This window comes from Elephantulus edwardii, unplaced genomic scaffold (genome assembly GCF_000299155.1).
Source record: "Elephantulus edwardii isolate Elephantulus edwardi_28Jun2011 unplaced genomic scaffold, EleEdw1.0 scaffold00074, whole genome shotgun sequence".
NCBI classification, from domain to species: domain Eukaryota; kingdom Metazoa; phylum Chordata; class Mammalia; order Macroscelidea; family Macroscelididae; genus Elephantulus; species Elephantulus edwardii.
Genome location: NW_006399824.1, coordinates 11,802,558 through 11,828,236, shown reverse-complemented (window position 1 = coordinate 11,828,236; position 25,679 = coordinate 11,802,558).

Sequence of the window (25,679 nt, the reverse complement as noted above, 5' to 3'; positions counted from 1 at the left end):
GAAATATCTGAGTCACAAAAGGACAAAGACTGCATAACACCACTGTTATAAAATAAGACAGACATGGGGTGGGCATTGGGGAGAAAATGGGAAAAGAGTAGGTAGATAATGAACACTACATTAGATCAGATGAGTGGAAGAACTGTCAGAAAGGACTATTGTTGTTGTTGTTGTTATGTGCCATCGAGTCGCTTGCAACTCATAGCGACCCTATGTACAACAGCCCTAAACTCTTCTCTGCCCTGTGCCAATCGCACTGTCTCTGACACTCCCATCCCGATTACCCCAGTCACTGAATCAGTCCACCTCATAGAGGGCCTTCCCCTCCTGCGCTGTCCCTCCACCCTGCCAAGCATGATGTCCTTCTCCAAGGACCGGTCTCTCATAACAACAGGTCCAAAGTATGTTAGATGGAGCCTCAGAATCCTTGCCTCCAAGGAGCCACCTGGCTTAACCCTTTCCAGGATGAATCTGTATGGATAAACCTATGTATGTGCCCACCTATCCATCTCAAACACACTTATTCCCACCACTCCAGTCACAGAATCGATCCATCTTATCGACGGTATTCCTCTCCTGTGCTGCCCCTCCACTCTGCCAAACATGATGTCCCTCTCCAAGGACTATATGATTAGGTATTTTAAGTATGACAACAATCTGGAACAAGGGGTGCATTATGTGAAAATTAATAAAATATAATTATAGAAAAAAAGGGGTGCATTATGGGAAGGGCTGGGGCAGGGTAGGGAGGAAGAAAATGTGAAACAAATGGGGAAAAAATATTTCCTATGTTTAGAAAAGATTAAAAAAAACTTACAACCTCCTGAGAACCCACTGCAGGTGCAGCCATGAGTCAGTTCTGACTCCACAGTTAAGAATTGGGTTACTTTTTTAAAAGATAATGCTTGTTGCTAGTAAAAGAACTTGAAATGTAGCATTGTCCTTTCCAAAAAAGAATCTGCCATTATCAGAATAAGGAAATTCAGGTAAATAGATCGCCCAGATAGCAGAGATTTGTTCCCATGATGAATATTAGCAGTACATTATTTTGCACGAACATCTTTTTCTCCAAATTACTAATTTCTTAGCTTTATAGGACAGACTATGGTCTTGATTATCAACATTTGTTGCCTTTGTGAGTGGTTATGCCAAGACTCACCGTAAGGCAGTTTTGAGTGGTGTGGGAGGTCAGCTGAATAGACTCAGCAATTCAGCTGCCGGGGTTTCTGTATTGGTTCTGCCAACAATGAATTCTATGATCGTGGACAAGTTACTTAACCTGTTGTACTTCGTAGGTTATTATAGGATCAATTAAAGTGTATTTGTAGCCACTTAGAAAATATCTGAAGTGCGTGCATGCATGTGTGCATGTGTGTTCGTGAATATAGGGAGCTCTGGTGGCTTAGTGATAAGGGATTGTGCTGCCAACCCAAAGGCATATGGTTAGAATCTACCTGCGCTCCAAGGGGGCAGAGGGCTCTCCTCTCACTCTAGGCCTCCGTGGCTGATGGCAGAGGACTATCTCAAAGTTCCGCTAGCTCCTGGATTACCAAAGACTTCTTAAAAGTTTTTAAATTAATCTATGAATTTCCTACACTAAACTCATTACCATCACCAATTCATAGCTAACACTTCAGCGAGGTTTCAGAGGTTACAAATAGCTCCTCTTGGAGCAGGTGGTGGATTTGAACCATCCACCTTTGGATTGGCAGCCCACCTCCTTACCCACTATCCACTCAGATCTCTATAAACGAAAATGTTTGTGTTTCTAATTATGATTTATGAAACGAGGCACAGCTGCTGAGACTCACGCAAAGCATCCCTGCATTGACTCTTCTTCTCTGCCTTCCACCTTTCCCATTAAAAATGTTCAGCAACCAAAATAAACCACATTATTTCTTTGGAATTATTCTTCTTGGCCTTGGAAGTAATGGAAAAAGTGAGCTTAAGAGAAATCTTGAAGGAAGCCAAAGACTCCTTAATTTAGGGCATGGTCATAAAATTTTGGGGTTGGAAGATCCATGAAGACATTTAGCTGGATCTTTGGATTTTCAGATGAGGGAACTAAGACCAGGAAAAGTCAAAGGACCTTTTACTTTAATAAAAGTATTAATCAACACAATTTAGCAGTTTAAACCCTGATGAGATTATGTTTCTAACCAAAATATCCCAAAATGAGAGTTCTATGCTTCTCAAGTGTGGGCTACCTTGATAATCTCTGTCCAAACCACAGGATGTACTATATACATCCCAAGGCTCCTTATAAACTGTACTAGTTTGATCTCTCTCAGTTGCTGGTGATATTGAAAAATCCTGTCTAAAACCTATGGGGGCAGTCTTTCTCTGTCACGTAGAGTCATTATCATTTAGAATTGACTGATGGCATCCTTCAAAAAATTGCTTAAGAGAAAATGTTATTGGTTTAAGCAACAAAAACTCAAACTCAACTCATCACTGTCAAGCAGGAACTGACTCATAACTGATGTTCCAGTAGGTTTTCAGCTGTAAATCATTCAGGAGATTTCTTCCTGTCTTGGAATAGTTGATTAATTAGAACTGCCTGTCTTTGGGTTAGCAGTGCAACTCCTTACCCACATAACCCACAGAAGCCTAGGGAGTATTGGTAAAGTAGCCCATAAGGAGTTGCACTACCAAACCAAAGGCATGAAGTTCGAATCTACCAACTGCTCTGCTGGAGAAAGATGAGCGCTCTTCTCCCGTGAGGTGAAAAGCCTCTCAAAACTCAGTGGAGGGTCAGCTATGAGTCAGTGTTGACTCTATGGCAACAAGTTTGAGGGAAAAGTTTAGCCTTAGGTTTCCTATGACCTCAGTGCTCAAATGATGTCAACAGAACCCAATTGCTCTACATTTTATCACCTTTAGGCAGTTTTTTCTCTCATGTTTGAAAGATAACAGTCACTCCAGTATCTTTCTCCCCTTGGGTTCAAGTCCTATCTCTCCTTCCCAGAAGTCCAAAAGACAGATTACGGTGCTCATTAATACTAATTGGAACTATGTGCTCTCCAGAAACCATCACAGGGGCCAGGAAACATGGAAAACATTGATTTGGACCTGGGTCACATTCAGTGAGAATTAGTACACAAATTATGGGAACAAAACAATACACCCATGTCACATATTGTTCTCTCATGAACAGTTACGCAGCATGTATTCTGCCAGGTCATTCTAAGAAGTTTACATATATTAATACATTTAGTCATCTTAACAAGGAAGCCTGTAGCACGCTGTGCTGCTAACAAAAAAGTTGGCTGTTCAAATTCACCAGCTTCTCTGAAGGCGAAAGATGGGAAATCTGTTTCTGTTACGATTAACAGACTCAGAAACCCCTGTGGATGGTTGCCATGAGTCAAAATCGACTGCCTGGCAGTGGGTAGCTAATCATCTTAATAATCCAGTGAGATAGGTACTATTAGAAATTAGAAGATCAAGGCACAGAGAAGTTAAATAATGTATCCAAAGTCACACAGTTAAGAAGCTGCAAGGTCAATTGGTTCCTGAATACCTGCCTCTATGTTATTTTCACATTACATGCGCCATAAAGAATTTTTTCCCCCCTCTTTTCGTGGCACAACCATTCTCTGAACTATAGCGCTTTACTGAGTCTGGACTAGGGCTGAGTTTTCTTTCTTTTGGTCCCTAGGAGTCTGATTAATGGAAAGGGTGAGTGATATGCAGAGGTGGACTGACAGGCTGATGGAAGGGACAGATCCAGCCCTGTGTGGATAACAGCTAATTCACAGTGTCCCTGGCTTCCTTTTTTAAGAAGCTTTTCGGGTTCTTGTAGAATGTGTTCCCATGCACACACTATTTTCTAATTCTGGGAAATGAGAAGATTTGCCAATAAGCTTCTTGGAGATGGATGGCTTCTTAAATGTCAAATGAAACAGTGAGCAGTTAAATTGTGCTGCTTAAAATGTCAGGAAAAGCCATTATTTTTTGCAGACAAAGTTTCAGTGTGGTCTGATTTCAAGTTTGTGAAATGACTCCTGCCTTTGAATAGAATCATTTTCTGAGTTTGAAAGGCCCCTCCTGCCTTGTTCAGAGAAGAGTGGGCCAAGGTGCAGTGCTGGCCTGTGAGCCCCGCTTTAACATGGGAGATGAGTCTTTCTCCTCCTGTGTCCTCTGAGGTACCTCCACCCTAGACTAGCCTAGACTTCCTGGAAAATCCATGGACCGCTGGTGCCCTTCCTGCCCTCCCTCCCATCCCAGTAGCAGAACTCTGGATGGCGTTCTCCAGAATTCATTTCCAGCTTTGATTTAAAAAAAAAATTGTTGGGCTTGGTGCTGTGGTGAGATTTTTTTTAAAAACTTAATTTGTTTGGTTTTGTTTGCAAAACACAATGGAGACTAGAAGAGTAAAATTCATATTTCAAACATCTCATTACCTCTCACTGCTGTCGAGTCAGAACTGACTCATAGTGGACCCTCCACGGAGTTGTCAGAGGCTATAAATCCAATGGGAGAAGGTTGCTCATCTTTCTCCTATGGAGCAGCTTGTGGACTTGAACCACCTTCTTTGGGGTAAAATTGTGTTAAGATGTAGAGTAGAGCAGACTGTAGGCAAATAATGACAGGTCCCAGTAAAGTGTTGAGGCTTTTGAGTCTGTCTCTCCACACATTTCCACCCACACAGAGTTAAACTGAGCTCCATAGGCTTCTCAGTGGCTCATTTTTCAGAAGTAGATCACCAGCTCACTCTTCAGAGTATTTTTGGGAGCCACAAACCTCTTAGCTATATTAGTCACATGCATTAACCATTTGCACCACCCAGGGATTCCAAACTGACATTTCCACCCACACAATGTCAGGTGATTGTGGTGGTGGTGTTATGTGCCATCTATTCAGAACAGACTCATACCTGCCAGGGGGGTTTTTCAGAAACAGCAAATCTCATGAGAGGAGATTGCCCATCTTTCTCCTAGGGAGCAGCTGGTGGGTTCGAACTGTATGCCTTTGCATTGACAGTACAACTCTTTACCCACTAGGCCACCACAGCTCCCCTTAGATGATTTGTTGTTGTTGTGCACAACCCATACTGACCCATAGCTGACCTACAGCAGGTTTTTCAGAGGTAGTTAGTCATACGGGAGGATTTTGCCCATCCTTCTCCCACAGAGCAGTCGGTGGCCTCAGACTGTGTGCCTTTGGGATTGCAGCACAGCTTCTTGCAACTAGGCCACCAGAGCTTCTCTAATCATTTAAATGATTAGGAGACTGAATTACATCAGCAAAAAAGTAACCTGTAGTTTGGAATCCCTGGGTGGTGCAAATGGTTAATGCATGTGGCTAATATAGCTAAGAGGTTTGTGGCTCCCAAAAATACTCTGAAGAGTGAGCTGGTGATCTACTTCTGAAAAATGAGCCACTGAGAAGCCTATAGAGCTCAGTTTAACTCTGACACATGTGGAGTCTTTGTGAGTAGAATAAACTTAACTGTAATTGACTTTAACCTGTAGCTTGAAGGGTATGTGGGGAAGAGGGCAGAAAGGAGGTCTCCTAACACTCCTTGTTGAAGGAACTGGTAGAGGAAGGGTCACAGCTGACTCTATGTAGCTGAGAGCTCTGACCTTTTAAGCATTATTTTAGTCCAGGGTGCTCCGCCTCCGTTCCCTTCTGCTCTCACCATGACCTAGCTTGATCTTCTCAAAATTGTTAGGCTGTTGGAGATGACTCCCAAGCCTTCCCTAGATGTGAAATTATATGGTAAGATCTACCATATCATTTATGAGAAACACAATTGTTTTAAAAAAATTCTCAGTTGGCAGTGTAGAAGACTGCCATCTTGTGTCTTATCAATGCTCAAAAACATATTTTACAGATTCTAGGCCATCATTGTAGGAGAAAGATGGGTAGAGTCTCCTCCAGTTCTATTTATAGTCTTAGAAACCCACTGGAGGGTCGATTATGAGTGGGTTCCTACTGGAAAATGGTAAAAGAGACCATTATTTCTAAAGTGCTTTGAGTAGGGTGAGCAATATGCCATAGATCTGAATGTATTGACCTTCATAAGACCTATTTGTATTTCTTGGAACCAGCTCTAGCTGAGTGGTGGTGAACAAATCAAAATCAGGCTGATCCTTTTTCGTCTCATACGAAATGAGGAAATGACTGAGATAATTTTTACCATCTGCTTCCGACTTGACGAATCAAATTTGTTGCTATAAAATCAGATTTTTTTTTTTAAAAAGGATTAGCAATTGTTTTCTATCTCTGAAATCTTAGAAATTCCAATGCATGTTTGTCCATATGTAACAGGTAAGAGGACTAAGACAGAGATTTATAGCCCGGCTAACATCCAAATCACGAGTCATTCAGAGACTGTTACCTCAGATGACACTTGATCCTCCAGTCACTTACCTGCATTACACCGGCCAATGCTGAGTTTTCTCCTTCTGAGAGGAACACCGTCAAGTCAGTGAGTCTGATTAGCTTGGCTTCCAGATTCTCAGCTGGGGAATGAGATTTAGAATGATGGCTTCCAAGCAATTTTGAGCAAGCAAAGCATTAGTCAGCTTGGGAAGAACTTTATGGCTTGGGAGGAACTTCTCAGGGAGGGAGAAGTAACAGTATATTCTATTCATCCCGAGAGAGCCATTTGCTGTAAGTCAGTCAGAGAAGGCTATGGTTTGGACCCACATAGACAAAAAAGGGGGGCGATGAGGTAAAGCAGCCTGGGATGGGAGTGAGAAGACTTAACTTCCAGTCTAATTCTGCCAGATACTTAGTTCTTACTGGCCAAAGTACATACCTTGTCTGACCCGCTCTTATTTATGTATAAAATGAGAAATGAGAGGAGAGCCCTAGGAAACATTAACACATACTTGATTCTTTTAGAAAGGATAAACCCCCTTTGGGGCCATATGGAGGATTCTGAGGCTTCTTCTTAATTTCTAAAACAAACGGTAAATGATCGAAATGATGTCTCTCCCCAAGCATCTTGGTCTTTCTTTTTGCTTGTGATCCTTCCCAGTAAGGAGCTTTATTTGTCACTGACTTCACTTGTCATACATCAGTTAAAGCGTCCTGTAGCTAACCAAAAGGTGATCGGCTTGAACTCACCAGCTGATCTGTGGGAGAGAGATGTGGCCGGCTGCTTCTGGAAAGACTGCAGCCTTGGGGAACCTACAGAGCAGTTCTCTGTCCTACAGTGGCGGTGAACCAGAACTGCTTCCCCAGCAGGGAGTTCTAGGTTTTGGTTTGAGGCCTGTGTTACAGCTAGTTGTTTATGTCCCTGTGTCTCCTGTTGCGGGTTCTTGGCAGGCAGGCAGCAGAGTTCATTCATTTGAGGGTCTCCTTGCACATGCAGGGAAGGGCGAGTCTGTTGTTGGTCGATGTTCCAAATAGTATTCTTTCCCCACTTTTCTTTGCTGCTTATTTAATAGGAATGTCTGGGTGGTGGAAGCAGTTAACATGCTCCCCAACCAGGCTAATGGCTGGAGGTTCATACCCACGCAGAGGTGCTTCAGCCCGAAGTTCTGGAGACCTGTTTTAGAAGAATTAGCCATTGAAAATCCTAACGGAACACATGAGATCACTCGGGATCAACCTAACAACAATTTTTTTTTAATTACGATTTTACTGTAAATTTATAAAAAAACTTGGATTTCCATTCATTTATTGTTGCGCATTTTCCTACCTGGCCCCTCTCCCCCAGTTCGCTTTTTCCTTTGGAAAAAAAGTTCTTTCATTGTTATACAGCACCCTGGCCGCCCCCACCCCCGACCCCCAGACTACTTTACTATGCAGCTCTTATTCTGGACTCGTCATACCAATAATGCCTAATCATATATTCCTTTTATACAGTTCTCTCCCTCATCTGTTTCAATGCAGTGTACATTATATATCCACACTGGCTTTAAGAGCTGGACAATTTATTTGTTTTTCATTTTTATGCTAGAGTCTTGGATGCAATTTTTTCCTAGTTCTGAGTTTTTCATTATGAGGCCCCAAAGGCAGAATTTTAAAGTTGAAAGAAAGTGTCTTTCAAGACCGTCACTGATCCAGTCTCCTGTCTAAGAGTTGAGAAAATCCCTTATCATCGCAATGGAGGTGCCTGTGATGGTCGCAGCCAAGTGGAAGCTGGGACTGAGGGTCTTGACATCCCCATTTCATGTTTCGTGTTTTTCTCTTCCACAGCAGAGGGATAAATATTGTTGTGCTCTGCTCACATTCTGTTACCGGAAGGTAGGGAAATTCAGGTATAAATTTCCCTCTTGAACGTCTCAGGGATGTGCACCTTTATGAATATTATTCATTGGTTGAAGGAGGCACTGCTGGGTAAGTGGGAGAAATGCTTTCTGTTTCTTCAGAAGTCTATTTCACGTTGTGCCAAGGGGATTGAGAACAAGTGCTGGTTAATAATTTATAGCATGCATTCGTCTCCATTCCTCTTTGACTAAAATATTAATTCTCCATTGATCAACATTATTTGCTTTTTTGCACAGGCAATATACAATATGCAGTGAGTTTGATGAAAGGGATATTTCCTCGACTCATCACAGCCCCCTGCGTGCTACCAATAATTTACTGACTTTATTTACTTGTGGTAATGAGCACACCATGTGAAGTGTGCCAGCTGCTGAGATCGTCCTGGATGCCTTTTTTTCTAGGGCAGGACAATGCAAGCAGCACAGCTGGTTTTCTAATTTAGTATTTGCTGCCTATGCCTGCATTTTTATTACATTGTTAATGGAACATCGCAGGTGAATATAGTACAGAAAAATCTTAACCTGATTTCTATTAATAAGTAACTTGTAAAAAAATACATTGAGAAATATCTGCAAGGTGTGTAGTGGGGGGGTGCCTTTGAAGATGGAGTATAGATTTGTTTACTGCTTCGTGATATAGGAATTATGCAATTTTTCATAAATTATAATCCAGAAAAAGGAATTCAGGATGAAAGTCATTTGTTATTGTTGTCATGTGCTGTCAAGTTGACCTTCCAATTGACCCATAGTTTACCCTCTAGCAGGTTTTCAAAAGCAATAAACCCCATAGGAGGTGATTGCCCATCTTTCCCCTATAGAGCAGTTGGTGGATTCAAACTACTAACCGTTGGATTAGCAGAATAACTCCTTACCACTAATCTACCAGGACCCCTGGAAGTCATTTAGTATATCTATTAAAAGAGGGAATGAGATAATTGCTTTTGAAAAAGGAGAGACAATCACAAAACATTCTTTGCTTCCCGAGAAATGCTCTTTGAATTTTTATTTGCCTGAGAAAATGTTTTTCCGGAGTGTGAACACTGACTAAGTTATGAAGCATGAGTGACTGAATAGAGAAGGAGCTAGCACTCCTCCTGCTTCTGCATTTGGCCATGCATTCATTTCCTTTCTAGCCCCTGTTTGATGTTGAGATTGACCTTTTTGGTCCAGTGGGCCCTACAAGCTATCTATTTTCATCCCTTCCTTCTGTTACTTTCATCTCTGTCTTCCTCTTTTGTACTTGAAAGAACACTTCTGCTTTTATTTTCTCCCACTACCTCTTTAAATTGCCTGCTAAGATAAATAAACTCGAGAATGACAAGCATTCTTAGTATACTGGAATTTGAGCTGCATTTCCATTGTATACTCAGTTTCTTATCGATGATGAGCTATTGGTGTGATGACTAGCGGTGTCCGGTTACTCTAACACGCTTCAAAGATAATGGTTTCATATTACATTTGCTCCTCTTTAGCCAGTGGCCCAGCTTGTCCTGAAGCTTGATGAGATGGATCTTCTGCTTGAAAAGTCATTTATGAAATTCTTGCATGTTGGGGAGAAAAGACTTGGTAATTGTGCTCTGCACTTGAATATTGTAACTGTAAAACTCAGCAAGTCATTGTTTTAATGTAGCAATTATATCCATCGGAATCTAGCAAGGAAATTGGAAACCACTTTAAGTATTTATAAGAAAGGGAATTCAATATAGTTACCCAGGTGTTGGAGAAGCTGGGAGTCAAACAGGAGTTTATCAACAGAAAGAAATGAAGGAGACAGAATTACAGGTAAGACTTCAGAAGTCTAGATGACCTCAGGTGACAAGGACCACCTAGTAGAAGCTGGAACCAAGGCCACTGGAGCTAGAGCCAGAGAGGAAACCCACCAGTTACCAAGGAAGGTAGCCCAGGCTTCATCACACCCTCCTCAACTCCCCACTACTACCTCCTATTGACCAACCATAAAGGGAAACCAGTAACTTGGAAACCAGTAGGTTAGAAAAAGAGCTCTGTTGAGATAAAAATATCCCACCCTCACCCTGCAATACAGGAAAGAACAGGATGGAGAATTATGGTAATGGGTAAGAATATATCTTATGGCAAATGGGCTCAGGATGTGTCCGCCAAAGTTATCATACCACTTAACCGGAACTGAGCTTACCTGACTGCCATTACTACCTAATCTGAGTAGGACTTGAGGAATTCAAGGAGATAAGGATCTTAAAGTTCTAAGGTCATCTAGAAGCTCCGGTGGAAGATCAGTCCATGCACACTTCCCTTTGGGATTTTCTGTTTTTCTTCCTCTTTCACCATTTAAGCCTATTTAAATTTTCCCTGTGGTTACCAGTCAGAATTATGTGGGTTTGCTCAGGAAAACCTCAACTCTTCTTCTGCTGGTCCACAGACTTGGTTTAGAGCTTGAAAAATTAATGCAAGGATGCCTACAGAAGAATTATTCAAACCTTAGAGGTGGAATTAACTTCTCAAAATACCTATATGTTGTTGTTGTGCACCACTGAGTCAGAAATGACTCATAGTTCACCCTCCAGTGGGTTTTCAAAGACGGTAGTAGTAGGGGAGGAGACTGCCCATCTTTCTCCTGCAGAGCAATTAGTAGATTGAAACCACGTGAATCAAAAGGAGTTGGTAATACAACTCATAACCACTAAGCAATGAGAGTTCCTTAAACACGTATATGTTGTTTTTGTTGTTGTGTACTATTGAGTCATTGCTGACCCTCCAGTGGATTTTCAGAGGCAAATAATTGCACAGGAAGAGAGTGCCCATTTTTCACCTTTGCATTGACAGCACAATTTCTTATTACTAAGCCACCAGTATTATAATGGGATGTGCAGAGAGTTGGAGTGAAAGAATAAAAAGGGAAGGGCTCACTCTGCATTTGCCAAGCTGAAATAACTGAAAAATAAAGTAAAAACTCAAGTTGCAATACTTAGAGATGTTTTGGGCAAAATATTGATCCAAGAAGCATTAACTGAAGATGGAGAGACTACAAAGAGTCACTGTACCAAAAAAAATTGGCTGACCCTGAAATATTTCAGGAAGGGCTGTATGATCAGTCCATTGGGTGTTAGCTGCACTAAAGGCATTGACTAAAAAAAAGAAAAAAGGGAGGGACTAGCAATGGAAGGGATATCAATTGATATGTTTCAAACAGATACAGTTCTGGATGTGCTAACTAGTTTGTGCCAGGAAATTCAGGAGACAACTAATTGGTTGACTAACAGGAAGACATCCATATTTGTGCCCATTTCCTAGACAGATGATTCAACAGAATGTGGAAATTATTGAACACTAACATTAATATTGTATGTAAAAACTTTGCTGAAGATCATTCAAAAACAGCTACCATAATACATCAATAAAGAATTGCCAGAAATTCAGGCTTGGTTTAGAAGAGGCCAAGGAACCAGGGATATCCTTGCTGATATCAGATGGATCCTGCTTGAAAGCCAAAACTACCTTAAGGATGTCTATTTGTTTTATTGACTATGCAAAGTCATTTGACTGTGTGAATCATAACAAATTATGGCTAACATTGAGAAGAATGGGAATCTCAGAAAATTTAATGGTGCTCATGTGTTCTTAGATCAAGTGGCTGTTGTGTAAACAGAACAAGGGAATACTGCACGGCTTAATATTGGGGAAATTTTGTGTCAGAGTAATATCCTCTCTCCATACCTATGCAATCTGTATGCTGAGTAATTCATTAGAGAAGCTAGACTATATGAAGAAGAAGAACAACAACTTGTGTTGTATAGATGACACAATCTAGCTTGCTGAAATTGAGGAAGACTTAAAGTTCTTCCTGCAGAAGATCAAAGATTGTTGTTGTGTGCTCTTGAGTAAGAACCACAGCTGGGCCTCTAGCGGGTTTTCAGAGGCGGTTAGTTGCAAGGAAGGAGATAGCCCATCTTTCTTATCTGGAACAGCTGGCAAATCTGAACTATGTGCCTATGGAATTGCAGCTCAGCTTCTTACCACTAGGCCACCAGAGCTCCTTTTGTCGATCAAAACTGCAGCCTTCAATATTGATTACATCTCAAATCAAGAAAACAAAAATTCTTACCACTGGACTGATAGATGGGGAAAAGACTGAAGCTATCAGAAAATTCCTCTTACTTGGATTCACAGTCATCACACTTGGTACCCGGCAGACAGGAGATGTATTGCATAGGAAAAGTGACTGAGGAGCATCAGCTTCACTCCTTTGAGGATGAAGGTGCATCTGAGTCAGGCCATGGTCTTTCCCCTCACTTCCTATGCATCTGAAAGTTGGACAATGATGTCTTTGAGTTGTGATGTTGGAGAAGAGTAATGAATATTCCACAGACTGCCAAAAGAACAAACAAGTATGTCTTCGAGAAAGTGCAGCCAGAGTTCTCATTGGAGACAAAGATGGCAAAACTTCATCACACATACTCTGGGTATGTTGTTAGGAAAGGGTTGTTCCTTGAAGAGGGGTATCATGCTTGGAAATGTGGAGGGACAGTAAAAGAGAGGAAGACCCTCGATCAGATCGATTGGCACAGTGACTGATGCAATGGGCTCAAATATGTCAGAGATGATGAGGATGGCACAGGATAGGACAGAATTCAGATTTATTGTTCATAGGGTAGCTATGAGTCATACTAGATTTGATAGTACCTAACAAGGACAATAAGCCATCAGAGTTCCCTCAAACATCCACGTCGGAAGTGATTTCTGAGCATTATGGTTGATTCTTTGTTCCCATGTCAAACACTTAGCATTTTCATTTCTTCTACTATCTTCTCAATCCTACTAGAATATGCATTTTTTTGGGTGGGTGTTGGGGGAGAGTTAAGACTGTCCTATGTCACTTTACTTTCCAGAATCTAATGCCACTCAAATATTAGGTATTGAAATGTTTCTGATAGAGAAGATCCTTAAGAATGGAAACATAAACTCTAGTTTCTGAAATTGTGGGTAAATGATATGTCTTCAAGACTCATTTTAATATTTGCTATTTTTTAAAAGATAAGATTTTAAAGAAAGAACATGTTTGCTGGTCCTGTCTGCTCAAGTGTATCATAAACAATTTTAGGGTAATGAGATGTCTCACACTTTCATGAACACTCCTTCGCGTCTAGACACTGTCTTACACAAATAAGAAGCTCAATATATTTTAATAAAGAAAGACCTCATAGAAAAAGTAGAAGCAAGGTTGGCCAATATGCTGTATCTTTTTAAAAGGATATATAGTCTTTAACTATTTTTAGTAGTAAGAAAAGTTAGAAATATATTTGAATTTGAGGTTACAAACAAGGCATCAAGCGAGTGATATGAAGTGAATCTAATGTAAAGACAAAAGTAGTAGTAGGGATGTGTGGAGAAATGAGATTGTTGGAGAGAATTTCAGATGTCCTTCTATAGAAAATAACTGGTGTCCTGCCCTTAGCCGGTTGTTGTTATGGTCTCTTTATCTCCTTGCTGTGGAGTTGGAAGCTAACCCTCCATTGGATTTGCCAGGCTGTAATTCACATGGGAGGAGACTGCCTTTCTTCTTCCTAATGAGGAGTAGAACTGCCAAAGAGGTGTGGCCTGTGGTTTAGCAGCTAACTCCCTATGGTCTAGGACCCCAGAGCTCCCTTGTTGCTAAGATTGTTGACCTTAAGTGGTCACAATTTCTGAAAATGTATATGAAATTGTTTTACATTTGTAACTAAGCCAACCACTTAAGGGCTTCTGTTAATATCAGAGCAAGATATTAAAACTTAACCCATTTTAGACTTTAAAGTGTTAATAATTTTAGAGTTCTTGTAAAAGCACTTATTTAAGATGTTATAAGAATTATTTGGGGATTTTTGTTGCTGTTGTGTTGTATACCATCAAGCCGGAACTGACCCCAAGCTGACCCTCCAGACGGTGTTAAGAGGCAGTTAATCCCACAGGAGAAGATTGCCCATCCTTCTCCCGTGGAGAAGCTGGTGGACTTGAACCACGAGCCTGAGCATTTGTGATTGCAGTACAGCCATTAGGCCACCAGAGCTCCCGTGTTTACTATTTGATCTCACTTATTTAAGATGCTATAAAAATCACTTTGTGATTTTAGAGATCTAATTTTTCTTATCTTCCTTTCTGGTTGTAAATGATATATGTCTCAATTTATTTATTTTAGCTCTTTATTTTACTTTGTTTAGTTGCAGATGAAAACACAGGGTAGAAAAGGGTGCTGTCAGCAACTGCTATACCTGCCTTTCAATTCACTAAAGTGCTAACTCTAGGTAGTTGCTTTTCAGCTTATTTTTCTACCACAAACACTGCAGTCTGTATACGTGATAACAGAGATATTGCAGTCAACTAGTAGGCTATAAGAATATGCTTGTAGTCCAATTATTATAAAGATTACAGATATATTTATTTTTAATGTGGTCAGCCCAGATTTGAACAGCACATTATGGACAAAGCTAGGCTTGTAAATCCTTGTGGCCAAAACCCTGATAGGGATGGGAGAAAAATAAACAAACAAACAAACAAACAAACAAACAAACAAACAAACCCGACCTGATAGATTCATACCCAGAAATTCTCTGATCAGGTTGTACCAGCAGAGAAGGATGGCCACTTGAGTTTCAGAAGACCAATTCCAATTTGCAGCTCATTTTATGTTGAGGGAAGCTAATTAAAGGTAAAAAGGGAAAAAAAAGTCAATTTCCAGCATGATATAACTAGAATTGGTTCTTGGCCCAGAAAGACATGAGTCAGTTCAATCCTGACTCAGTTCCTAGTATGATGCATGGTGACTCACTTCCTTGAGTGATGTCATGTTTGTTCCTTATGAGAGTTGAGCCCCTCGTTGTTTTATTTTGTTGGTCTGGTGGGGTTTTTTTTAAGGAGAAGAAAATGAGAATATTGTAGAATAAAATTAAATCCTCCCAGGAATACAGAATCTGACTAGTAAAGCAAGCCTTGATTTTCTCACAATGAGCCTGAAGGAGTAATTAAGCCTTAAATGCCTATATTGTTGTTCCCATTTATTAGGATTGTTAATTTTCAAACAGCCTAGCTATTAGCCAACATTTGATTGAAAACATTTTGCATGTAAAAGAAGAAAAACTGGTATAACCACAATTCAATAATTTGGTTGATATATTTATAAAAGGCAGCTGTATCTGGAGAAAAAGTTAACAATGGATGGCCAGATTAAAAGAGGACACAGGGATTGGTCTTTCTTGAAAGAGCTATTAACTTATAAACAGAAAGTCAACCAAAATTGGAAGGTTTATCATGAATACCATTAGCATTTTGAGACTATGTAGAATTTACAAAACACAGCAAAAACTGCTTTGTTGTACTTATGTCAACCGAATGAAGTTCAGTGTCCTTGGCTTGTGTTGGGGGTTCAAGTTTGGAAGCAAGAAAATAATGCAATGCTGCATTGTTAAATGAATCCACTTTGACCTTTCTTTTATGACAGAGAGCCTCATACTTTTATCTATAGTATGTGCTTATAGTCTAAAATCTAAAGTCTAAAATCAAAGCTATTTTGTTTTAAGGAGAGATATCTCCATACTTATTTATTTTTAACATAAAAATCTTTTTTTTTATTGTTGCTCATTTTCTTTCTCCTTCGCATCTTCCTCCCTGGGTCTTCCTCAAATTGCACTTCTTATTCCAGATTGTTGTCTTGCATATAACACCTAATCATATATCCTTTCCAGATAGTTTCCTCCTTTATTTAATATAATGCAGTATTCTTTATCTACCCACTTTTCCCATTCTCTCCCCAACATCCCCCCCATGCCTGTTTAATTTATTATAGTGTTGTTATACAGTATTTGTCATTTTGTGACTGAGATATTTCACTCAGCATAGTGTCCTCCAGGCTCCCCCATGTTGTGTAATGTTTTAGGAGTTCATTGTTTTTCAATGCTGTGTAATGTTCCATTGTGAGAATGTACTATAGTTTTTCTGTCATTCATTTGTTGATGGGCATTTGGGTTGCTTCCATCTTTTTGCTATTGAGAATAATGTAGTCATAAACATGGGTATGACTCTGGTTTCTTTAGGGTGTATTCCCAGTAGTGGAATTGCTGGGTCAAATGGTATTTCTATTTTAAACTTTTTCAGAAAAGTCCTAGACTGCCTCCCATAGTGGCTGTGCTATTTCACATTCTCACCAGCAGTGGGTAAGAGTTCCAATCTCTCCACAACCTCACTAACATTTATTGTTTCCTGGCCTGTTGAACTTTGTTATTGTTGCTGGAGTGAGATGATATCTCATGGTTGTTAAATTGAGGCCTTTGTTAACTTCATCTAAAAGTGGATCTTGGATGGATGAATCAAAGATGTTTCCAAATAACTAAGCCTTGGGGCACTTTGGAAATTTTTGGATTAGTCACTTCTGGACTTTTAGGCCCTAACAATTGCAATTCAGCTCCAACAATCTTCTGTATCTGTTTGTTACTACTCATGTTTGAAATTGCAGAATGATCTACTACTTGGGCTAAGGTTGGCCAGTATCTCACCCTAATCATCTATTAGTAGTGGTGCTCTCAGTTAGTAGTGGTGTTCTCATGTGCTGTCCACTTGGAACCAACACTTAGTCTTCTTCATTTTCTGCAAGCAAGGTTGTAAGTGATTCTCCTTCCAATCAGTCTCCTTTCAATCCTGATGCCACATTCTTCTTCATAGAGTCCAGCCTCTAGAATTTGCTTGACATACAGATTGAATAGGTATGGAGAAAGGATACAACACTGACACACACCTTTTCTGATTTAAAACCACACAGTCTTCCCTTTCTCTGTTTGGACTGCAGCTTGTTGGTCTAGGTACAGGTTTTGCATGAGCACAATTAAGTATTCTGGCATTTCCATTCTTCGCAATGTTAGCCTTAATTTGTTATGATCCGTACAGTTAAATGCTGTTGCATAATCAATAAAACACAAGTAAACATCTTTCCGGTATCCTTTACTTTCAGCCAGAGTTAGAATGTATTCCACAATACCACGTACTGTGGGTTTAAAAATAGGCTCCATAGAAGACAAAGCAAGTATAAGCATGAAAATAAGAAGCCTGCAGTCTCGCAGTTACTTGTTACTCAAAGGAAAGACATCCATTGGAATACGGCACAGAGAAAGCTGGGCAGTCTCCTCCCATGTGATTTATAGCCTCTGACAACACACAGGAAGGTCAGCTATGAGTTGTCTCTGACTCTATGGCACGTAACAACACAACATCATGTTCCAGGGGAACACTTTATACACGCTTGTTGCTTTCTACATAGAGAAAGTATGAGAACAATTTATCGGTGAGATGAAACAGATAGCATAGTGCCAAGCTGTCTGGCATATGTGCTAAATGTTTTTAGGAGCTGACCGGGAAAGCCAGTTTTCCAGCTGTGGAGGCTTAGGGCATGTGGGAAAGTTGTGGCCTTTCTGGCTGGAAGGGGGTGGGGGAGAAAGCCATCAGTATTGTGGAACTTGAATTTGGGAGCGACCTGTTCTGCTGGGAGAAGAGAAAGTGCAGTTAATTTTTTTAAAAAAATTTTTTTTTCAGTTAATTTGTTGTCCAGGCCACTCAAAGTGACCTCCTAGACTAATTTTTAGACACTGTTATTTGTCACACACTCTAACCAAAACCTTTGACCTAGTCAGTGGCTTTGCCACTTGCCTCCAGGGTAAAAGTCCAAGGAGTCACCATGTAGCCCAACATAACTCGGTCATTGTTATTTTACTCCCTTATCCCGGTATTACACTGAAAACTCTAGCCATAGGGGATGGTTTGCCATGCTCTGAGCATTTCAGGTATCATCATTTCTCAGGGAAGGAGACTTCTATACATGCCTCTTTCTAGTAGATATCTCACTGTTCATGCCGCCCACTACATTTCTCTGCAATCAAAGCCTGCTCATCCTGTATATTTCAGCTCAACTCTTACTCTCTCTGGGAAATGTTCCCAGAGCTTTAATCCCCATAGCCAGCATGATTAATCACTGCTTCCTTTGAGCTCTCATAGCACTTTGTTCACACTGCTAGTATATACTTAACACCTTGTTAAGCAACATATCCATGGCCCCTAGTATATGGTAAGTTTCCTGAGCGTAAAGGTCTTGCCTTCTTTGACTTTGGCTTCTTTGGCTTAAGCCCTAGTGGGTTCCACTCCATGGGAGTAATCTGACTGGAACCACTGTAAAATTCCACTTTTTATTTTGCATTAGGGGGCATATCCTAAGGCTAACGCCTGCTGGGAAGTTGTGCAACAATTTCCTTGGTAGTAAGGGAAGCTAGAGTCCCTGAGTAAAGCATTTTGCTGCTAACTAAAAGTTTGTGACTTGAGCTCACCTTGGAAGACAGGACTGGCAATCAGCCATTAAAAGCCCTGTGAAGCACAGTTCACATGAGGTCATTATGAGTCAGAATTAACTAGATAGCAACTTTTTTGTTGTTTGTTTGTTTATTTTCAAAGGAAGCTAGACTAATTTCAACCCATCAAAATGCTAGAATTACAGCCAGGCTGAAGAAGATCAAACAAATTTGGGAAAGAACAAAATTGAGAGAGAATAAAAAAGTCAGATCTTTTAAAACATTATCAGAGGTTCTGAGAAATTAGAGACTAAGTTTTTTTGAAAAACCCACTAGTATATACATAAATGAGGGGAAATCTTCATTGTTATTGAGCCGCAACCTACTCGTAGGGGACCCTTTATCGAATTTCTAAGGCTATAGATGGCACAGGAAATTGCTAGCTTTTCTCCTGCAGAGGGATTGGTGGATTTGAACCATCACAGAAGTGTGGCCTTTTGGTGAGCTACATAACTCCCCGTGGACTATGTGTGTGTGTGTATATATGTATACACACACACACACACATACACACACACACACTCTTTAAGGAACAAAAAAAGTTTATTCTCTATTTCTAATAGGATCTTAACTATATTGGACTTGGCTGGTAGCTTCAGTTGTTCAGAACAGTGTAATATTTAGAAAAATAATTATTTCCTTTTTCTCACATGATTCTGAGGCTGTTATCATCATTACTAAAGCTTGTTACTCAAGATGGTAGGAAGCAGTCCTGGAAATAAGTGCAGATGAGGCCATTCATTGATTTTTATCCCTGCCATCAGCACATAGGGAGAGAGTTCTCTTTCAGCAACCAAGGTTCCTGTGTTGTCTTATTAGAGTAGTAAAGAGAAGCATTTAAATGACATGGCAGGGTTAAGGGAAATAGTTTATCCTTTTTTCAAGCTATTGACTTTCAGAGATTTGGAACTGTCAATATATACAGACAATTTCTGTTTATGACCATCCAACGTACAGAAAAATCTTCCTTAGCTTTTAATGCTAGATATATTTTCCCCTCACTTTGAAATGATCGAACCAACCCGTACACTTAAAAAAAATTCTTCTTCACAATTACCTTTACTTGCTGCACGTGTAACTTTTTAAATTATGGAAAATATTCTCAGCTTTTTCTTCTTCCATTAAAAGAATATGTTATGTAAGAATTGTGTGCACCTGGTCTAATTTGTCTACAAATTCTTAAAGACCCAGTTTGGAAAGGATCTTGGAGGTAACTTGGGAACTGTGTATATTTTGTCTTTTATGAATTTTTAAAATGGCATAATGTCCAGATAGATAAAAATCAGCAGGTCTTGTGGTTTTTCTGAAGGTTAGTTTAGTCACCAAAGAATATAACAAAGGGCAGTAACAATAGAAAACTTTCAAACTGGAGGCACTTGTCACAAATGTAAGAGTGACTGAACCAGTACGCATTAACTAAAAGCAAAGGGTGAGGACATAAAACATTTGTTTATGAGAAGACTACATCAAGAGCTAAAGAACTTGTTGCTAGGAAAAATGTGTTAATCACTACAACCACATATGATCAAACTGGCTTTTGTCACTCATGTAGATGGTTAACTCACTTCTACCTAGTCAGGGCGCTGACCATTACATTTCAAAAGACCAAAATGAAAATGACATTATCTATATTGTTGTTGTTAGATGCCCTTGAGTCAAACACGATTCATAGCAACCCTATGAATAACATCTGAACCCTATCTTATCCTGTGCCATCTTCAATATCTCTGATAAACTTGAGCCCATTAATGCAGTCACTCTGTCAGCTGTTTAAGGGTCTTTCTCTCTTCTGTTGACCCTCTATCTTTCCAAACATGATGTTCCTCCCCAAATTATAGCCTTTCCTAACAATATGCCCAAAATATGTGAGATGAAGCTTTGGCATCTTTGCCTCCAAGGAGCACTCTGGTTGCACATTCTTCAATACATATCTGCTTTTTTCCTTTGGCAGTCAGCAGGATATTCTGTACTCTTCTGTAACACCACAGCTCAAAGGCATCAATTCTTCTGTCATCCTTATCCATTGCCCGGTTCTAAGATGCATAGCAAGTTATTAGAAAAGCTATGACCTGAATCAGGTACATGTTGGTTTTCAGGCTGACATCACTATTCCTCATAAATCTGGAGAGGTTCTTGACAGTGGAGTTTCCCAATGCAATGTGTCTCCTGATCTCCTGACTACTAGGCATTTTCAGATTCTGATCTACCTACAAACATAGGTAAGAACTAACCTTCATAAAGCCTGTTATATTAAAAGTTAGGATTAGCATAAAATATTTAAATTTGTAATGACATAAAAATATTTTTGTTTATTAGCAGAGCATTCTATGAATTATGCCACCAGAGCTCCTGTTATTAGAAGACTCTCTCTCTCACTTCTTTTAAGCTGGGTCTGACTCTGCACCTGCATAATTGAACCTGCATTCAATTTCCAAGGCTGTAAATCATGCAGGAAGAGACTGTCCAATTTTCTCCCATGGAGTGGCTGGTGGACTGTAACCCCCAGAGGAGTATGAACTTTGTGTAAGCTGTGCAACTTTCGAAGAGCTATGCCACCATACATCCATTATTAGTAATGATAGACCTGTCTGATTTTGTTAAAGATATATTAGTATATCTGGAATTATTTCTTTAATGTTTTTATGCCTGGAAAGTACATTATGTCCTATGTACTGTTACACATTATATACTAACTGGCATTAGATACAAACCATATCTAACTGTTCTGATTTATACACAAATTTCCCTTTAAAGCCAGACTTATGAACAGACCTCAGTCATAACTTGGGGACTGCCAGCATAATGAATCACTAATCCCTGCTTTCTCTTTGTTTTCTATGTATATAAACAACTCTCTCTGCTTGAACAGGAGTCCTGGTGGTGCTGTAACTATGTCTGGGCTGCTAATTGATAGATTACTGGTTTAAGCTCACCAGCTCTGTGGGAGAATCATGAGGCAGTCTCATTCTGTAAAGATTTACAACCTCAAAAACCCCTTAGGAAAGTTCTACTTTGTCGTAAAGGAACACTGTGAGTAGAATCAACTTGATGACAATGTATTTGTTTGGTTTTTTCCTGTTTGAATGATGGAACACTTGGTAATTTTATTGGTGCTATTCAACAAGCTGTATAATTTCACTGTAATACATTTTTCCTTTCACTCCTAATAGAGTAGAACATTTTCTTCCTTGACATTTCTGTTATTAGAAGTGGGATTTAGAAAGTGTATTATCTTTTACAATCTCTAGAGCATCCAGACATGGATTTGGTACCTGTTGAGACGCTTTGAATTCTCTACTTCTGTAAATTTTGGGAATCATTTCAAGTTAAAAACAAATACTCTCAAATTCAAGCTCTGCTCTAATATGTTGATAGCTCTTTGAGTTTTAGTGTAGATGACTTTTGTTCTTTTCATCAAGTAGCAGGAATGGCATCTACTTCCTAAACAACTTGCCTCTGGAAACTCTATGAACTTTGATAAATGTCAATAGTTGTAGAGGGGCTTCAGGCCTTTTGTTCATAAGGTCACTATGAGTCATGCTCGACTCAAAGGCAATCAGTAACATCATTATAAAACATGGGATGCCATGTCTAAAAGAGCTTTAGAGCAACATTCTGGGATTTCTGCTTACACTATGAACAAGTATTATGGTCCCTTATTGTGCATATACTTCTCTGTCTAGGACATCTTCACCTGAGAATTTGTAAAATCAGCAACCACTTTGGAGTTCTTTTCACCTTTTAAAGTTAACTTTTCCATGCAGTAAGTTAGAGAAACTGAGCTTTCTGGATTAAACCATCCCAGTGGGATAACTATTTTGATTGTTACGTTGTGATCTTAAAAAAAACAAAATCAAGACAATAAAATTATTACCCTTCAGTTCATCATCTCTAAGATAACTCAGCAGATAATGAATTAAAATATCAAACTTCAGTTCCCACACCTTTCCTGCTAGCTGCTAACTCTTATTAGATTCTTCCATGTCTTCCGATTGATAACATTTTTTCTGAGGTCTCTTTTCCATAAAACAAAACAAAACAAAACATCAACTAATAAACTGTTGCCTGAAATGTTCCTTTAAATTTGCACCAGTAGTGATGACAAAGATTCACCTCATATCATTTATGCCTCGTATATGTGTTCAAAATTACACAGCATTATGAAAGATTTCCTAAACTCCATGATTTATACCTACCATTTTTAGGAAACATTTGAGACGACTGTTGAAGTCTACTAACTTGGGCTTCCCAGATTGTTCACATGCTTGCTGGCCCAGGGGAAGCCAAATTATGGCTAGAGTAGGTGGAATAAACTGTTTGCTCCCACTTCCCTCTCATGCTAAGGTAGTTTAGCCTTAAATACTTAAAAACAGTGAGCTGTTTTAAGACTCCTGGGCTATGAGTAAAGACTGCTAACGGCTATTTTATTCTCCAAAACAAAAGAAGGACAAGAATGTTTCTAAGTATTAGACTTGGGTCACCACGGTAAACCCTCTGGTCTTACTTTAGCCCATTCCTTCTCACAGTTATTTCCATGTCTTAATCTTAAACATCACACCTTAGGTTTAGTAATGACACATTAAGTAGGCTGGGAGTCAGCTCCTATTATCAAGTTAACCAGTTTAGCTTACAGATTTTCCTAAACTCTTGAAGCTAAAATAATTCTATAGCAATAAATTAAAGATTCTTCAGCTGCAACACTTAAAAGAAAAATGTTAAACCTTTCAATGGCACAAAGCTGTATACTTCTTTTCATTACTGTAAAAAAAATTCCCATCTGAAAAATGAATGCTAAAAATGAAGAAAAAACATTAAAAAATTTACCAGTCTGTAGCACTGAACCTCTCCAAATTATTGAGGACTAATGATGTCAGTTTGAGGAGTAAGATGTGTACAGCCTTTTCAGTTACTTGCTATGCATCTGAGAGCTGGACAATGAATAAGGGTGCCCGCAGAAGAACTGATGTCTCTGAACTGTGGTGTTGAAGAGGAGTGCTGGCTATCCCATGCACTGCCAAAAGAACAAACAGATATGTCTTAGAGAAGGTGCAGCCAGAGTGCTTTTTGGAGGCAAAAATGACAATGCTTCATGGCATGTACTTGGAGCATATTACTAGAAGAGGTTATTCCTTGGAGAGGGACATCATGCTTGGAAAGGTGGAAGGATGGAAAAGAAAAGGATGACCCTCAACCAAGTGGTTTGACACAATGACTGCAGCAACGGCCTTACATGTTCTGACGGGGTTTAGATCTCTAGTTCATGGTGTTGTTATGAGTTGTTCTTGACTTGAGGCATCTAACAACAACAATACAACTCAGATTGAAAGGGCTCTGGGGACAAACTGAGTACTTTCTTGTGCGGCTTCTGCTTTACAAGGAGAGATTGCTTTATTAACAGAGAAATTTGCCAATTTTTACTTGACATTGGAATTATTCTGTCTGATACCAGCCCCTATTTATTTATAAAAGTCCATACCCTGGAAGACTAAAGCCTCCAAAAAAGAGAGACTCATAAACCAGGAACAAATATTTATTCACTTCCAACCTGTTCCAGCATCCCTTTGTGCAACTGATAATTTGCATCCTGTTTTTGCTCAGTTCTGATGTGCTGTCAATCTACTAAGAAGAGATATTTTGTGCACAGATTCAAAGACAATTTAATGAAAAGGGGGAAATATTGCTGAATTTGCCCAATATTCCTAAGTTAACAGAGACAGACTGAATTAAACAGTATCCTGGAAGAAACAGTAATTTGCTAATACAGGAGCTTGTCATGCCTCTTTAAAATTTAACTCAAGTAATCCTCTTCCTTCTCACATCTTTTGCCTACTTTCTAAAGCCTTATAGGCCACAACAGCCACAGATTCAGGTTTTGTCAGCTGAACTGATTAAAAGGAAAATATATTTATCTAAGTCTCTGCCCAAAATTCTGCATTAGCTACTGAAACAAGGATGAGCTGCTATTAGACATGATTTCCTTACTAACAGTGCAACTGTCCTTTGTGTCTATCATTGTAGTTCAATTATTCTTACAGTTGAACAAACCCCAAAATGATAATGGCTAGAGATATGCTCAAAATTTGTATGTAATCAATTGTATTGCTATTTCTAACTTTTCAGTACTTCTTAATCCTTGTTTATTAGTTCCCAATATCTCAACAGATGCAACTAATTTTACATGTGTGGATTTTTGCACACATGTAAATATTGCTGGGCCTTCAAAAGGTCAGTACTTGTTTGATTTTATCTAAGAAAAAAAATCAACAATTTACCTGGACTGTAATGACACACAAATTTACTGTATCTTCCATGTATTTTATTTTGATTCTGCATGCAGATATGCAGCATTTACAGTTTATAAACAAAACCTTATTGCCACAATTTTTTGAAGATTTGCTGGTTTGCTTTATTTCCTAGCAAGACTGTCTGGTGTCAGGCCTGTGTGTTCGGTGTATCACATATGTTCTTGAGATGGTTTTTAAATTCAGGCGCGATAATCTTTCATGGGCTTGTTCTCTTTTTTATCACTTTAATTTGAACTTGCATGTGAGTGTGTAATAATCTGTTCCACAGCCAGCTCCTGGTCTTGTTTTGACTCCACCATCTCTTTCTACCTCTCAACAAGATGGACTGACATAGTGGACTTGAGCATATCAGAAATGGGGAAGATGCAGGATAGGGCAAGATTCAGATCTGTTGTTCATAAAGTAGCTATGAGTTGTGGTCAGTTTAACAGCATCTAACAACATCTCTTTCCACACATGTATTTGTCTGATTCCTATATATTCCTTCAGAGAAGTCCATGCGGCTACTGGTGATATTTAAATATATAAATATGTATTGAAGTTCAGCATCAAGAAAACAAAGATTCTCACCACTGGGCAGATTGACAGCATCAAGATACATGGTGAAGAGATTGAGATTGTTAACAGCTTCAGTTTACTTGGATCTACAGTCAACACTCTTGGTACTAGCTGGCAGGAAATAAGATGAATTGTACTAGGAGAGTGTGCTGTCAGAGACCTCTCCAAAGTACTGAAGAGCAATGTCAGTCTGGAGACTAAAGGGCACCTAATACAGGCCCTGGTCTTTGCAATTACTTACTATGCATCAG